Below are 16,773 nucleotides of genomic sequence, written 5' to 3' on the forward strand. Positions count from 1 at the left end.
GTTTGCTTTTATGCCAATTTTTCCTAACCTTCAAGCAGGCCCTCCTGCATCTCCACCCTCTTTTTTGGCCATAATCCTTTCTGTACTGTCTCAAGACACACTAGTTTCCTACTTTGCATTACAATTATTTATGCACATGTTTTATTCTCCTCTAGACTATAAACTCCTTGAAGAATGCATTGGCTCATTACAAAATTAGCATTCCAAGAACCCTTATTTGCATCACACATAAGATCTCTTGTCTTCAGCAAAAAGGAGTATACTTATGACACATATAATTGGCACTTATCACACAAATCAATGATAATGGGGAACAAGAGCAAGATGGTTAATGAAAACCCAGAGCAAATTCCCCCAACATTCATTTTTGCCTTCCCTACCATATTACCAATGTCACAGACACTGGTTTTCTTTTCCATATACCTTATCTCAGAGGTGTAACTGCATTGACCACCATGCATTTAGGGGGAGTAAAAAGATCAGAAATGAATAATCCATCAACTGAAATCATCAGGCTCCAGGAGCAGACAGCTTTCAGGGCATTCTCTCCTGTGAGGGTTACCAATGTCCGAACTGTCCACCTCCAGGGCTTCATAAATGTTTGAATTTGGGTATTTGCCATTTGGAACTTAGACAAGGAATAACGATCTGTTAGTATGGCCCTCATACTCAAAAAGATGAATTTAAAATCAAAAAAATAAAACCATCAAGTTCTCTGCACATATGTTTGATTAGGCAGGCCAAATATTCTATTGCAAACATTAATTCAACAGGAAATGATAAGGCAATAAAATAAATATGAAGCATAACCCTGCTTGCCAAAGCAACATATGCGTTTGGACTGAATCTCTGCACCCATGACTAGTATACACAAATATTGTGTTAAACCTCTCCTTCTAATAGCCTCATTTCTCACATGCTCTTCAGAGGAAAAAATGTGATCCTAATTTAAGATGACTTATCCTGCTAAGCACATAAATAAAAAATAGTTCAGAATCCAGAACATGACAGAACTCCCCTTTCACGTCTAATTAAGTACTTTTAATTGGCAATTCAATTGGCAGACTGTATATTTCAGGCTGAAAGAGGAAGGCAAAGCAGACCTCTCCTAAGATACAAAAGAGGAGATGCGGGGCATGTACCACTGCTTTATCGTATGTGATGTTAGGCATAGAAAAAAGGCGACTATCCGTACATCTGCGAAGGAATTAGCAGTGAACAGGGCAAATGCTAGAGGGTCTGATCATGATTATAAAATGTCATTTAGCAGGATATTTACATTGTTAATTAAGCAATGAAGCTGATAACTGTTACTCTGTAAATTGTGCTAATTAACCCAATGCCTTGGAAGGTTTTCTAATCAGCCAGATCAATAAGCTCCTGGTTTATGCTAATAATGCAGTGTCATCCTCCTCCTGAAGTGCTTTGCTTACATCAATCTAAGCCCAGTTCAGCGCCCGCCCACCATCCTGTGCTACAGGCAGCCAGCATTCATCTGTCTGCCCACCTCACAGCTGTGAGGCCGATGCCCGCTTACCCCTATGGCCCACAACCAGGAAAAAGGAATCCCACCATGCACTGCACCTCCACTAATTGTTCAGGAGAGAGAGAGGCCTGAACCTTTGTGCTCGGGGAGATTTGTGTGTAACCACAGCTCTGTCTTCTTCCAACAATTAGAAAAACCACTTAGTCCTGAGGGACAAAGGCTGTGAAGGAAGATGGCGATTCAATGCCCACTCTGCCACGGACTTGATGGCATGACCTTGAAGCAGAATATGGCAATTGTTGAATGAGTATGTGTATAGACCAAGTTACAAGGGTCAACTGGGTTCAACTACTGGGTGAACTTTCAGGGTTTTATGTTTTTGTTTCTCGCTGAATTAAGTGATTGTTAGTATGAACAGACTGGTCTTTTGAGCCAGAAGAACCAAACTTCTGTGTCTTCCAACATATCACCAGCCTCTCTGGGGCCTCATCAGGACAGTAAGGGATCTGAAATACGTAATAAAAGGCAAAGAGTCTAATGTCAAGCACTCTCTTGTGTTCCCCTGGCTCTTGGGCTTCCACAAGGAATGGAGAGAGTGTGTATGATAGAGACCCCCAAATCATTCATTTACTTTGTTGCAGTCTAGTCTAGAGTTTCTATCTCTTTCCCCCATCAAACCTCAAACAAAAAAATCATTAGCTGGTAGCCAAGTGGCCTGGTTTGAAGATTAGTTTACTCACCTTCTCATTCCTTAGTAGGTGTCCTAATGAACAAAATTTCACTTGGAGGGTAACAGGGTAATAAAGGGAATTAGCAAAGGGCTTGGATAACCCATGGATTGATATTCAGTCCCCAAATAACTGAGAGTTGACTACCCAGGACCTTTAAACCCAGCCAAGGGAGGGCTTGGAGATGGAAAGCCGAGGCGAGGGAGGCCCCGGGCGCAACTTGGCTGGGACACAGCTGAAATCCACTTCTTCACTTGAGAAACAGAGCTCTTCCTCTGCGCTGCTGCTGCGTGGGGCGCCGGAGCTTTCTTCACCAGCGTCGCAGGGCCCGCGGGGAGTGCCTCTGAGTTCAAGGCCAGCTCCTGAGCTGGGCTTTGGGATGGGGCCAATTTGTTGAGTTGTTTCAGTGCTTTGATGTGTAAACTAATCATCTGTCATTGTGCTCTAATTAAACCTAAGTGGTGCAATGGATTTGCTGTCATAGAGGCCAGGGCCCTTCTGGGATTGGGAGAGGGAGGGGCAGCCCTGCCCCAGGGGGGCCAAGAGCAAGGAAATGCCAGACAGGAATGTGAAAGGAGCTGGAAATCCTGTCTTGGTCCAGGAGGCTGGAGAAATTGTGACAAGCCAGAAAACAGGGCAGATCTCTGAGTTTCTGATTTCCTGGGTGATGTCGCCCTCAACATGAGGGTCTAGACATAACAAGCTCTGGTCAAGTGGGTAATCACAAGATGACCTGACTGTTTGCCATGGTAACAGGCCTCTCAGGGGCCCGCCGGACCTGGTATTGTCAAAGTGTAACCCAGTTTCATAAGATGAATGAGTGATTTCCACCTCTACAGCCAAACCAGATGACCAAAATGTACAGGGAGGGCAGTGTTAGGACTCTTAAGAAAATGTTGATCCTCATGACTAGTTTCTTTCTACTTTCTGCCCCAGATATTTGCATTCTAACTCAAAAGAACTGTTCCTGAAATTATGAAAGGGAAAGTGGATCCTCCTTATGAAAGAGAGCCAGAGGAGATGGGGAGAAGATGGTGGTGGTGGTGCAGTTGACACTGTGACTTCTGTCCCAGGAGTAAAGTCACCCAGTCCCAGATCCGGCTCTTCCCTGGCTCAAGTGCATCAGCAGAGGGCAGGGACAAGGATGCCTGTGTCCCTCACTGCTCCTACATTTCGTGAGAACTCAACACGGACAATGCTGATTTCTTTGTGCTCTTGGCTCAATGTAATTGATAAATCCCGTTCCAAGAGACGAGGCAGTGACATAATGAAAAAGCTCTTCTCTTCTTCACCCATGTATTCACTCAGCACTATTGATTGAGCATCTAGGTACAGGGCATGCTCTAAGATCAAGGTTGTGCAAGATACAGATGAAAGAACTCATGCTCTCAGAGGACAGATAAGATGACCACACATGACACAGCAATTGCATGTTCAATAGTAAATGTACCTTGGAAGGAAAAACTAGGTCAAGCATATCTTACAGACATCTATAATAAAGCAGTTTAGGAAAAATGAAGTATGGCAAATGCTACTACTTACCCCTGCCCTTCCCACACTTCCATATCTACTGTCTCTGCTAATGGAAACTTTAGCCTTATATGGTAATCCACATAAAAACTACCTTTCCCAGTCTCACCTGTTGCTAGATCTGGCCACGTGACTAGGTCCTGAGAATGGGATGTGACTGTTCATGATGTGTGCTACTTCCATGTTGCATCTTTAAAAAGAAAGCAACCTGTCATCCTTTTCCTCCTTGCCCATTTCTGCTGGGTGGAACACAAATGTGGTGGTGAGCCCCCTTCAACCATGCAAATGAAGGCGACATACTAGGGGTGACAAAGCTACTAACTAGCAGGATCCTGGATACTCCACACCACAAAGGTGCCACATCAGTTTGGGCTGCTTCTACTCTTACTTTTACATGGAAGCATAACACTGTCTTGTTTAAATCACATTGACTTGTATAGCAACCAATACAGAGTCGTACAAACCAAATAACAGAGAGGTACAGAGAGGAAAATCATTATTAAAGATATTCAATTATACAGAAAAAAAATTTTATCAAGCAATTTTATTTTAAAATAAAAATAATGTTTATTTTATTATGTGTTAGGCACTCTTTTGTCTGTGGAAATTCAAAAATAAATAAAGCACAAGACCCTGACCTCAAGAAGGAAACACAGAAAACAATCATTTAATGTAGAAATAGCAGTGGTATTAATCACAGGGTATATCATAAGTGAGCAGGAAATGGACGCCTATTTCAGCCTAAAGGGGTTGGGCATTTAACCTGGGCCTGGGGAAACCAGGTTGGATTTTCGAGGTGGAAACGAGTGGAAGGAAACCTATTAGCTGAGGCAGCCTCCTTACCTGGCTTGCCTTAGTCCCACCACTTGGGACTGCTGCTTGGGAAGTTCTCCTCTCTCCAGGTCCTCACCAGTCTTGCATGCATGGTTTAAAGTCCCACCTTCTCTGGGAGATTCAGCTGAGCCCCCACTTCCCATGACTCTGAAGGATTATCTCCAGTGACACGGGCACCTGACTGGCAATGCAAGGCCATGAGTCAAGTATGTTTGCATTATTGACTTTTCTTCTCATTCCAATTAGACTCCTCCAGGGCTGGAAGGATGTTTTCTGAAGTCCTGTGCATCATGCTCAGCACATGGCACAGAGCCTGGAATTGGGAGCACAGAGGGGGAAAAAAACTTGCACTCTGGACTAAGGCAGACAGAGGTTCAAGTCCCAAATGGCTGTGTGGGACCTTGAGCAATTTACTCTGAGCTTCACCCCTCATCTATGAAAATAGGAATAACAAAACCTATCCAGAAAAATTGTTGTAGCTACTGAATAAGATAATGTTTGTAAAAGTATCTGGCAGAGTGCCTGGCATGAAGATCATTTCCTTTTTCAGATAAATATGTGTCCCCAAAATCCTCAACTCTGCATCTGTTATATTATTTATTAAGAACTACATTACACTGAGCACTCTGCTCATTCACACTGACCACATACTAAGGAGTTTGGAGGCTGTCTGTAGATAGTGCCTAAATTCAACTGCTTTGTCAATCACCACGGCTGCTAACCAGGGCAGGTGTGTGTTCAGTGTGTGAGGGGCCCATGGGGAGTTTGCTGGTCATTGCTGGACCTCATTTACAAAGTTGATTATTTATTAAGGCTTTGCTACTTACCAGATTGGACGTACAAAGAATGATTTTTGTCAGCAACCCAAGCTGGGAATCGAGGTCCTGGATGCCTCCTAAAGGCAACTCCTTTGCAGAGAAAGGAGATAAGGCATAGTATTTGTAGTTGCCTGGCACTAAGTTTTTGATCCCTTCCCCACACAGGGTCCTTTCCCCTGCCCCAAAACGCCTGTTCCCACCCTGGTCTTCCCTATGTCACTAAATGGCCTCACCAACACCCGGTTACCAAACCCAGAAACTCAGGAGTTGCCCTTGATTCTCCTTCCCCCTCTCTCCACATTCAGTAAGTCCTGTGAGTCTCTCCCCAGCCTCTCTTGCATCCATTGTTTTCTCCCCGGCCCACCAACCTGGGCCAAGCCGCTGCCATCTGCTTGGAGCCGTGCTACTCACACAATGGTCTGGGGACCGCGGAGGCAACATTCAGAGCCTCAGGTCCCACCTGTACCCTAGGGAATAAGAATAATAATCTGCATTTTAATAAGGTCCCCGGGTGGTTCGTTTGCATATTACATTTCGAGAAGCTCTGAGAATACTACCAGAGCCTCCTAACTGGTCTCTCTCTCCATGTCCTGCCTAACTTTAACCCATTGGTCTGGGACCAATTTGCCAATTCCCACACCACCCAGTGTAATTTTTTTGTTCTACCTGGTACAGGATTAAGGTTTCATTTCTTCCAGATTCTTTTTTCTCCCAAAACAAGATTTCTTGTTTCCTCCCTGAGTTGGTTAGGGAAGGTATTTTAGGCCATTTCACTGTGGGATGGGAGACCCCTTTCAACGTCCTGCATTTATGATGGGGTTTCAGTTCTAAGTCCTTTCCAAGTTGGTCCAAGCCTTGTCCCCTGTCCTGGCATAAGCATGAAACTCTATCCCATATCCATTAGGGTTTGTATTCTGGAACTTTCTCCTGATCTTACTCCCACCTCAAGCAGCCAGAGTCCACTTGGGATGGTCTTGCTCTGTCTTTAACTTTCCTCTTATTCTCTGACCCTTATTATTTGCCTTTCTTCCTATCACACTCAGATACATAGTTCAGTTTTGTTTTTTTTAAATGAAGACATTTCTATGTGTTTGTAGGGGAAAAGGGGAAAGTGGTTCTCTATTGGCCCAACTTACCCTGTTACCTTCCTGAGCCATCTTTTTAAAACAGATCCTACCACTCCCCTGTTTAAAACAGGCCCATGGTTTCTCTGCACATTTAGGACACAATCCATAACCCTGAGCAGGCGCTCTGGTCCCTACCTCCTCAGCTCTTTGGCCATTTGCACCCAAACACACAGCCATCCTTTTGGCATCACCCACACTAAGGGCTTTCCAGCCTTAGGGCCTTTGCACTGCCCTTGTCCTCTGCCTAGAAGGCTCTGCCTCCTCTTCACATGGCTGGTTCCTTCTGTCCTTCAGGTTCCAATTCCTATGTCCCCTCTGCCCACCATGCTCAAGTGTCCCCCCAAGTCACTCTGAGTAGCTGTTTGTCACCTGTAATTATCTTATTTGCATATTTACTTGTTTACTTGTTTACTGTACAACATCCTCTCCAGAATGTAAATCCCATGAGGTCTCAGACCATGGAGGCTCCTCACAGGTGCTCGTATTTGAACAATGCAAGTTATTGAAAGAGTTACGGTCTTAAGTCGTGCTGCCCCATCCAGCAGCCACGAGCCACAGAGGGCTTCTGAGCAGTCGAAATGTGGCTGATCCAAAGTGAGTGATGTGCTCAGTGCAAAATACACATGGGATTTCAAGAACTTAATATGAAAAAAAGAATGTAGAATGCCTCAGAAATAAACTTATATTCATTACATGTTGACATGATAATATCTTGGATTATCATGTTAAATAAAATGTATTTTTAAAATTAATTTCACCTTCTTAAAAACAGAGTTTTAAATGGTGTATGTGGCTGGTGTCATATTTCTTTTGGACACTGCTGGTCCAAGAGTGAAGTCCTGGGAACTAAAAGTGAAAGCAGGCATCGTTCGAACTCCTATCCCATTCACGATTGCTCTGGCAATACTGGATGCCTCGAGGAAGCCCAGGGATTCGGGAAGCAATCCATTCAGGACCGAGGGTCGTCTGAGCTCATTCCTGACTGTGTTCAGGGATGGGCCATCTCACTGGGGAAAAACAAACGCCCAAGTGAGGCTTTGTTCTTAATGCTACTCCTAAGTGCTGATGACACCCCTGCTGGGTCCAGCATCAGGGGAAATAGTGGGGAACTGATTGACAGCCATTAAGAAAATGGAATTGAACATCTCAGATCAGATATCAAGGCAGAGTCTTTATCAAGCAAGCATCAGACCTTGTCAGCTCCCCAGCTAGGAGGAAGGCTTGCCTGTGATTCTATGATTGTCTCCTATCCTATTTAATATGCTAGGATTAGAATGGTGAAAAGATGTTATTGTGTACAGCTTGCCATTTATGAGCCATGTGGGCAAGTTGGTTAACCTCCGGGTTCCCCAGCTTTCTTACCTGTAAAATGGTGATAATCAGTCACTACCTCACAGAGTTGTTGCCAAGATGAGCCGAGCATCAAGCGATTATGGCCTCAGAATAGTGCCCAGCACACAGAGAGTGTTCAGTGGAGATTATTTGCTTTCTTATTATTACTATTTATATTTTATATGGAAACTTTACACAAAGAACTTTTCCTAAAATACAAAATCTTAAGCTAAAACTGAGATCTCCTTCTTATCACCCCCACAAACCCAAGAGCCATTTCTGGAGACCAGTATTGGACCTGTCCTGAAATATTTTACAAGAAAAGATTCAGTCTAAGAATCCTTTGCTGCCACAATGGCCATTTATTATTTTGGCTGTCAAGCATCCATTCCCCATTTTCATAGTACCCCAGTGTTCTTTTGGGAAATAAAGCTTCTCTAGTTTCCTGCGAGTGGAGATTCCTAGCACCCCTACCTGTGTAAGCCCAGCTCCTCTCTCTGTGTCCAGCTACAGACGAGGGCACGCATGTGACCTAAGCCGCTCAGATTACCTTTGTCGCTTTACATGAAACACCACCCAGCCCCACAAACATGGCCAGATTTAGCTGTCAGCATGTTCTAGAAAAAGATTTGGGGGTAGAATATCACACCCCGACAGCACTTCCCCTCCTCTGCCACCCCCTACTCATGATGACAAAAAGCTAGCACCTTTCCATCTAAGAAGGCTTGGCAGAGATCCCCGCACAGCTACAGGACGGCTCCTTCTGCCCGCTCCCACCAGGAGCGTCACACGACAGATAAACTTCCAAACAAATAAATATTGAATAAAAAATAAAATCACTTGTTCATTGGGGTTTTTTCCTGGAATGGATGACTATATAATATCCTAATAAAAAAACTGGAATCTCATTTTCATTTAGATAAAGGCTTGTTAGAAATAGATGGGAATAAAAGGGGCCTCTAAGACTATGGGCACTCCTCCCAAGGCCTCTCGTTACTAGTGAGGGCAGGCGGCCAGCAAGTCTTGAGTTGCCAAACTGTGGTCAAGTCCAGGACTCTGGGGGAAGTCCCCTTGTGTCCACAAGGCCTCAAAGGAGCCTCCAGATTCAACTTCCACTATGGCCATTAGGGCATTCAAACAGATCTCCCACAAATTTGCAGTTGGCTAGAATCCTCTCTCAAAGTAGTTTTTTTTGCTTTTCAGTAAATGTACTGGAAATTTAACATTTGGTAAAATTGAGTGCCATGATAAAGATATTTAAAATCAAGGGCCAAAGAGCTCTTAACTGTCTGTGACTGCATTTACTTGGGCAGAAGCTAATCCCATGTGGCAGGTGTGGGATAGTAAATACATACAAAGACAGGAACTACTTCCCTCTTAGAATAAGAATGATCTCACACAGCCCATGGGCCATGCTTGGGCACAACTGTGAAATACTGACATCTTACCTTGCAGAGAGTCACATTTTCTCTCTCTCTTCCTGGTCCTCCCGGACTTCAAGGTTTTTCTATTCTCCCCAGAAACTGGACTTGGGAGCCCCAGGTCTAGATATTGAGATTGTCTGGTTGAGCAAATGGTTTCTCTCCAAGTCAAGCCAAAAGCTTCTCTCCACTTCCATAGCAAGTGGTAGAGAGTCATGTTCCAGGCCAGCATGATCCTAAACCCTAAGGAGTAATTTGGTTGAGCTTGAATGATACTGGTTATGCCCTGGGGTTTGGCTTCTCTCTTGTCTTTATCTGTCAATGTCAGTGTCCAATTAGGGAGAGAAATGAAATAGGACAAGCCAAGGGCAGCCTTTCTGGGAGTTATGCCAGGCTGGCAAGAGGAGGCAATGTGCCAGCAGAAGGTCACGACCAGGTCAGATGACAAAGAAAGAGGTATGTGCAGGGACAGGGGTGGTACTCTGAGTCCAGATACCTGAGCTAAGGTCAGAGGTTGGGGAGGAAATCTAGAGTCAGCATTCAGAATTCCAAACTGAATGCAGGGAAGTGGTGGTCTGAGCATGAGGTCCAGGCATCAGAAACAATCAAAATGCAACTGCGTTTCCTGGGCCTGGGGATAGAGAAGAAATGGGGCATGTGCATAGTCACAGAACACATCTCTCTGGTTCGCATCGAGCCATAAGGCGCCCGCAGAGACATTCCTATCATACTTCCAGTCAGGAGTCCAGAGGGATTCTCAAGTGGTGGCCACTTAAATAAATGTTAGGACAACCACGAGGCACTAGTTTCCTCTCTCCAGGCTCCTTTTTGCAGGGTGCCCTGTTGGAACCTCCACTGTCCTTATAGTAGAAGCCACACACTTCCACACCACTAGCTTCCCACATGCTGCCAGGCAAGATGCCTTCAGCTGACCCCTGCTTATACCATGGGCCCAGGCCTCTGCATTACCCCTCCCCCTACTGCCCCCCAGTGCTCCCTGACTCTCAGGGCCTTGCCTCTGCATCTCACACCTTCACAGCTTTATGTCTTTGCCTGTGGTGGGCTTTCTCTGTTTGTGGGACCCTGCTCTCCAAGCAGCAGGAGGGGCTGGAGAATTAACACCTCTGCTAGCCACTCCCGCAGCTGCCTTCAGTCTTGATACTGGTCTAAATACCCCAACTTCTTCAAGATACCTTGAAGGGACATGTTCTACACTGGCCCGCAGAGTTCCTCAGGAGAATTAAGTTCCAGTTTTCCACAGTGGCAACTCATTTAATGCAACCTGTATTAACTACTTTCCCTTCCCCATTCTACTTCCCTATATCTCTGCTGGCATTTTGGGGGATACCCTCCCAAATAGATTCTTTGCACTTAAATGTTTAACTCTGGCTGTGTTTCTGGGTGAACCCAAAGTAAGACACCTCCCAGCCTATCTCCCTGTCCTTCCATGCTGACTACATAGCAACCTGAGTGGCTTTGATAGTATCAATCAGAGCAGAACACTGCTTTGCTCAAAACTTTCCAATGGCTTCTCCTTACATCTAGAATAAAAAGGCAAGGCCTACTAGGGAGCTGGAAATGTTCTGTATCTTGATCTGGGTGATGGTTACATGGGCATATACATATAGAAAAATGCATCATGTTGTACCCTTAAAATGTGTATACACATAAGGTGTATGTAACTTATACCTCAATTAAAAAGAAAAAAAAAGGAGAAAGAGGACAATAGACTGAGGAGGAGACTGGGATTTTCTTCTAGAACAAGCTCAGTTCTAATACCAGATTTTGGCCTAATAGCAGAGCTACTGTGGATGTTTTGGCAAAGAAGAAAAAAGCTAAAACTAAAAAAGGTGATCACAATTATTTAGTAATTACAATGGGGAAATGGTAACTTTATGGTAAAGAAACACCAAATAACCAAAAGCTAATATCACCAATACCAGAACCAACCAATACCAAGTGCCCACCGATATGATGCACTAAGAAGGACACAGTATCACCTCAGTGATATTTCTGCTAAAAATGTATAACCCAAACATAATTGTGAGAAAACACCAATCAAGCACAATTTTAGGTACATTATACAACATAACTGACCTTTTAATCCTTAAAAATGTCAAGGTTAAAAAACAAAGAAAGACTGAGGAACTGTTTCAGATTAAAGAGACATGATAATTTAAAGTGGCAAATAATCCTGGGTTGGATTATATATAGACTTGGAAAAATATCTACAAAGAAGATTATTACAGTAACTGGAAAACAGCTGAGTATGAACTGTCAGATAATACTCTCACATCAATGCAAAATTTCTTGATTTTGATAACAACTATGGTTAAATGATTTTTCTTAAGAAACAGACACTGAAGAATTTAGGAGCAAATGGGACACACTGTCTCTGAGTTGCTTTGTAATAGTTTAGAAAAACATGCAGACAGAGAGAAAGCAAATGGGGCAATATATGAATAATTGGTGAAATCGAGGAAAGGTTATGTGAGAACTCCTTATGCTATTCCTGCAACATTCCTGTAAGTTTGAAACTATATTAAAACAAAAAGTTATTCAATTCTAAAGGGAAGCATGACAAATTAATAAACAAAACATTTGTCTATATGTATATTTTTAAAACATTTGTAAGGAGGGAGATGTGAAGTGTCTTCCCTTAGCTTGTACCCTTGCCGTGGAAGCCGAGAGCCAAGGCCAGTTTTGTGAAAGCCTCAGCAACGAGAACAACCCGGCCTGAACCTTCTCCCGGCCTGAATCAGGAAGTGAGAAAGGCACTCTCTTCCCAGTATTATCTGGACAAGCAGGCAGAACACACCACACAGCTACAGAACTGTGACTCCAGCTTTGGGGATTTCCTGGCTAATTTAATATAACATTACAGAATTCTCTCTGGTAATAATAGTAAAAAAATAAAAACAAAAAGATCAAAAACCCCAGCAACAAGGGACCAGCTTGAGACTAAGATAGGTTCATTCTTCATGACAATTATCAGAGCACTTAAGGTCATAGCCTTAGAGTTTGTTTGTTCTGGGTTCAAACCTTGACTCCACCACTTAACAGATGGATGGCCTTGGGAAAGTCCTCTTCATCTCCATGGGCCTCCCTTTACTCAAGCTTAAACCAAGGTTTTCGATGGTATCTGCCTCAGAGGGCTGTTGTGAAAAAAGAAACGAGACAATGAAGGACAGGTACTCGGTACTGTGCTGACACCTAGAAAGTGGTCAATAAATGGAAACAAAAATGGAAAAAAATACTAAAACAATCCTAGGAATCAGACGGGCTCAGAAAACTAGTTAAGGGCTGAAGAGCTTCCTAAGAATAACAAATGTCTATCGAATATTACTCCATGCCTGGTACATGAAATATTGACCTCATTTAATTTTCACAACCACCCAATGAGATGAGTGTTATTCCCACTTTACAGATGAGGAAATAAGACCTAGAATAGTTAGGCTGCTTACTGAAAGTCACACAGCTAACAAGAGTTGAGTCTACTACAGAGAATTAAGGCAACCCGGTTTGACTCAATGACAGAGACAGATGGATGACATGGGCACAGCCAAGTATCTGTCCCTGAGGTTGTCCTTTAGTTGATTACCTGGAAGGTCCTGACCCTTTGGATGGAGATCAAGTGAGTTCCAAGACCAAGGGGCCCTAAATGACTTTTGAAAGAAACCAACAAAAGCTATTGTCTAAGATACCCAGCCTGGGTTCTAGAAGCATAGGCCACCGCCAGTGATGACTCGAAATGGGTCTGGCTGCAGAAGGAAATAGCACCCTTGGCAGAGATACAACAGCTCTCAACACTGGGCACTGGCAGCCTCCACACTGGTGCTGGAGGGCATCAGCAGTCATGCACCTTCTGGTGGTATCAGCAGGAAACACCCGCTGACAGGCTGAAGTCTTAGAGCAGGAATCTGGAGTTCGAGTGAGGGCATGGGACAAGACGCTACTGGCCCAGGGACACTACTGGCCAGGGGCTCTCTTCACAATGGGACAGGAAGCCACCAGCATGTGGACCTCTCGAGGGGAAGCAGCAGCAGAGCAAGAAGAGATTATTACTTGGGGAGAGGACTACATTTTCACCCCCAGGCAGAAGAGGCTGGAGCATGCATTGTAGCTTACCTGTCAGAGAAGAATTCCAATGCTCCTATTATGCTGGCTAGACAGTAGGCAATACCTAGACAATTAATTTTCTCATTGCTACATCACCGAAAGGTTTGGGCTTTGTCAAATAACAGCCTTCATTTAGATCTTTGCAAACAGCCTAGAATGACCAATGTCCTTACCAGTCTGGGTACATACCAGACCTGGAAGGGACTTTCCTAGAATAGGACTCACCCACAGTGACTCCTGCCTCCACAAGGTGAAAGAAAAAAAATCCTACAAACTAAATTTTAAAACGGACCTTGCTGTTTTTAAGGCCTGCAATACAGCAGGGAAGGAGGAGAATGCTTGCCAGCCAGGGCTCGGGCACCATCATGCCAGCTTCTTAACACATGTATTTAAATGCAGGCTTTCTAATGTACCTGGGTATCCCAAACACCTACCCATACACGTACAGCCTTCCAGGAACTGCTCTGTGCTCCACAAGGGAGAGAGGCCCAGGGCTGACAAAAACCAAAAGCCAAAAGAGAAAACTGATAACTTGTATTTGCAAACAGGTCAAATACACATTTGAAAACAAGGGGAGTCAAGGATATTCTGAAGAAGCAGGGGAGTGTGATACTGAAGATCTGTAAAGTGGTCATGCTGGTGGTCAGAGGAATAAAAGAGTAAGGATCATTTCTGTCGGTTTAGTCTTAACAATATGTGATATGAACTTCTGGTTTTGAAGAGGCTGATTTCCTCATCACCCTCCACGATTCTGCACAACCCTGGCTTATGCACTGTGTGACCTTGGGTAAGTCACTTAACCTCTCTGTGCCTCAGATTCCTCATTCATGAAGTGACCTGCCTCATGGGAGTGTTATAAGGATTACATGATTAGTATTTGTAAAGCAGTTAGAACAGTGGCTGGCACATAGCAAGCACTTAAAAGCATCTGTTAAATAAATATGTGTAGAACTACTGGAAGATTGTGCATCCCACCAGGGAGCCAATAAATGCCTGCAGAATGAAGAGTGAGCAGCGAAGCTGGGTACAAGTCCCACTACTGTTGAGACTCTCCCTCAGCCACTCCATCTGTCACGGACGGTCCTCCTGCCTTGGGGTCCATTGTTTTGGAGCTGTTTTCCCAGGAAGCTAGCAGCTAGGCAGAGATGAGTGTCCCCCCACCACCATGATTAAGTCGCACTGCCCTAGAAGGCATTATTAGAGCAACACCCTTTCCTACAAACTTACTAGAAATCTGTCAAGTGGATCCCTGGGGCCCATCAAGGCACTTCTGGAAAAAAAATGATCTACATGTGTCATGATCATCTGTATGACGATTTAGGCCTGCTTTACCCCAGCCTGTGACTTTCCACGCTTCTCAAGCAGTATAAAAATGAACTGTAATCAGGCTGATCTATAGATAGACAGTTCCTGTTTCTGAGCAGGCTGAATGAGGGTGGGTGTGTTTTTGCATTTGCATAAAGCTGATGGATGTAGAGGGCTTTGGTGTTTTGTTTTGCTTTTTTTAAAGAGGGGGTGGGGTATTCTTCCAGAGTGCAGCCAGAGAAGAAGAGCCCAAAATAAGAGAGGTGAAAATAGGGAAGAATCACAGCTTTTCCGAATGAAAAGAAAGGAGGGAGTCGATAAAAGGTCAAGTTTATCTATGCTCTGTCTGCAAGGGAAGACTGAGCTCTGTTAAAAACAACAACCGGCTAACAGGTGAATGTGAGGGACAGAGGAAGGGGTGTGTGATCTGACTTTCCTGTATATACATTAGGGGAAGATGTAATCGTCTCTGTTTTCTATGTACAAGGATATTTAGACATGCAAACGAGCACAGCTTGTTAATGAGCCAAGGGTGATTACACTGCGGGGAGCTGCCTGCCCTGGCTGAACAATAGGTGAAGGGATGCCAGGTGTCTGGAAGAGGGGGATGGATTATTCCGAGCAAGGCCCCACACCACTCCTGCCCCTGCCTCAGTGCCACAGAGCTTTCGGCAAAATGAAAATGTTGGGCCAGGTCTTTCCTTTTGTTCCTTCCACCTCCCAGATTCTAAATCTAGTAAAATAAGAAGTAGGAGATCAGGTAAGACTTGGGTCTCATCAGGGAACTGCCCCAAAGGCTGCTGAACTTCAAGAGAGCACGGAGGGTGGATAGGCAGCCGATGAAACACACAGGTCCGTCAGTTGGGAAGGACCACCCGACAAGTGAGGTGGAAGTGGGGCAGGAGAAGTGGGACCCTGCAGGGTGGACAGGTCACTTTGTGTCTCTGTGGGCAGCATTTGGGTAGAAGATGGTGACTGGGAATCTGCGTGCTTTTCAGAAATCAGGGCAAAAGGGTCTGCTTAGGATTTCTAGGGAGAGATGCTCAGTATTATTGAAAAGCATGTGGACAGACTTTGTACAGACCTGGGTTTCTTGAGCCAGATCCTTTGGACCTCTTTTATTCATGAACCCTGGCTAACTAGGTGCATGGCTAACCTTCCCCTACTGATAAGACACGGGACTTGGCCTGTCACCTATTTCTCTCCTGACAACCACTTGAGGGTTACCTTGTATAGAAGCAATTACAGAACAATCTTATGAAAAACTTTTTTCCCTCAAGCAGATGCCCAGCCTGGACATCTCGGGTCTGGAGGAGTGGTACAGACCCAGCCAGCTGCAACAGGACCTGCACTGCATTTTCTGAACTGGTGTTTTGTGAGCAACAGAACAGGATACCGTCATTTCCTATCAGCCTCCCAGGCTCTGTGACAATCAAATAAAAAAAGCATGGCAAGGTGAGATGTCCCTGCTTGAACTCTCACAGGCTCCCATGGAAGGCTTGAAACTGTCTCAAAACACCTAAGTCTTTGTTAAGGCTCCCCAAATCCACCATATCTGCCACGTGCCTAGAGCACTCCAGGATAAGGACATGTCCCTAACCTTCTATTAAGGGCATTAGACTTTGCACCATGTCACTATAACATCACTCAACCGTCTCTATAAATATGGATGGTATGCTAACAAGACTTATTGCTAATTGAATGGCAGCGGAGTACAGGCTTGTGTGCTGAACACATTCACAGAGAATGGTACTGGAAAACAGGAAAGGTAATTAGAGTTTAATAAATGGTAATTTGCTCCTTGCTGCTGTGTGAGTCTGGGATTGGGAAGGAATCAGAGAGGGCCCTTCCAGAAAATGAAATGGAGATAGGGGGTCTGCTATGACAGCTTTATTTGGATTCTGACATTGCCCAGCATTGAGCTTAATTCTCATTTACCTACAGATCCTATTCTTTGAAAATATCCCCTGTGGAACATGAGCGGAGGAAACAATTACATCAGAAATATTTATCACTGGGACCAAATTTTAACTAGAGTCACAGAACGAAGAGACCAGAGCTCCAGAGACAAAG

At 44.4% G+C, this 16,773-nt stretch overlaps 1 protein-coding gene across 1 annotated transcript in view; it reads right to left on the reverse strand.

Annotated features, from left to right (window-relative positions):
• LYRM9 (LYR motif containing 9) overlaps positions 1-9,490 on the reverse strand; it is a 32,764-nt gene extending 23,274 nt beyond the window's left edge. The window contains exon 1 of the mRNA XM_017660210.3: positions 9,304-9,490. The gene's annotated coding sequence lies outside the window, so the exon portion shown is untranslated. The remainder of the gene's footprint in view (positions 1-9,303) is intronic.
• Positions 9,491-16,773: the final 7,283 nt, after the last annotated feature.

The sequence above is a fragment of the Manis javanica genome, chromosome 4 (assembly GCF_040802235.1).
Source record: "Manis javanica isolate MJ-LG chromosome 4, MJ_LKY, whole genome shotgun sequence".
Classification (NCBI taxonomy): domain Eukaryota; kingdom Metazoa; phylum Chordata; class Mammalia; order Pholidota; family Manidae; genus Manis; species Manis javanica.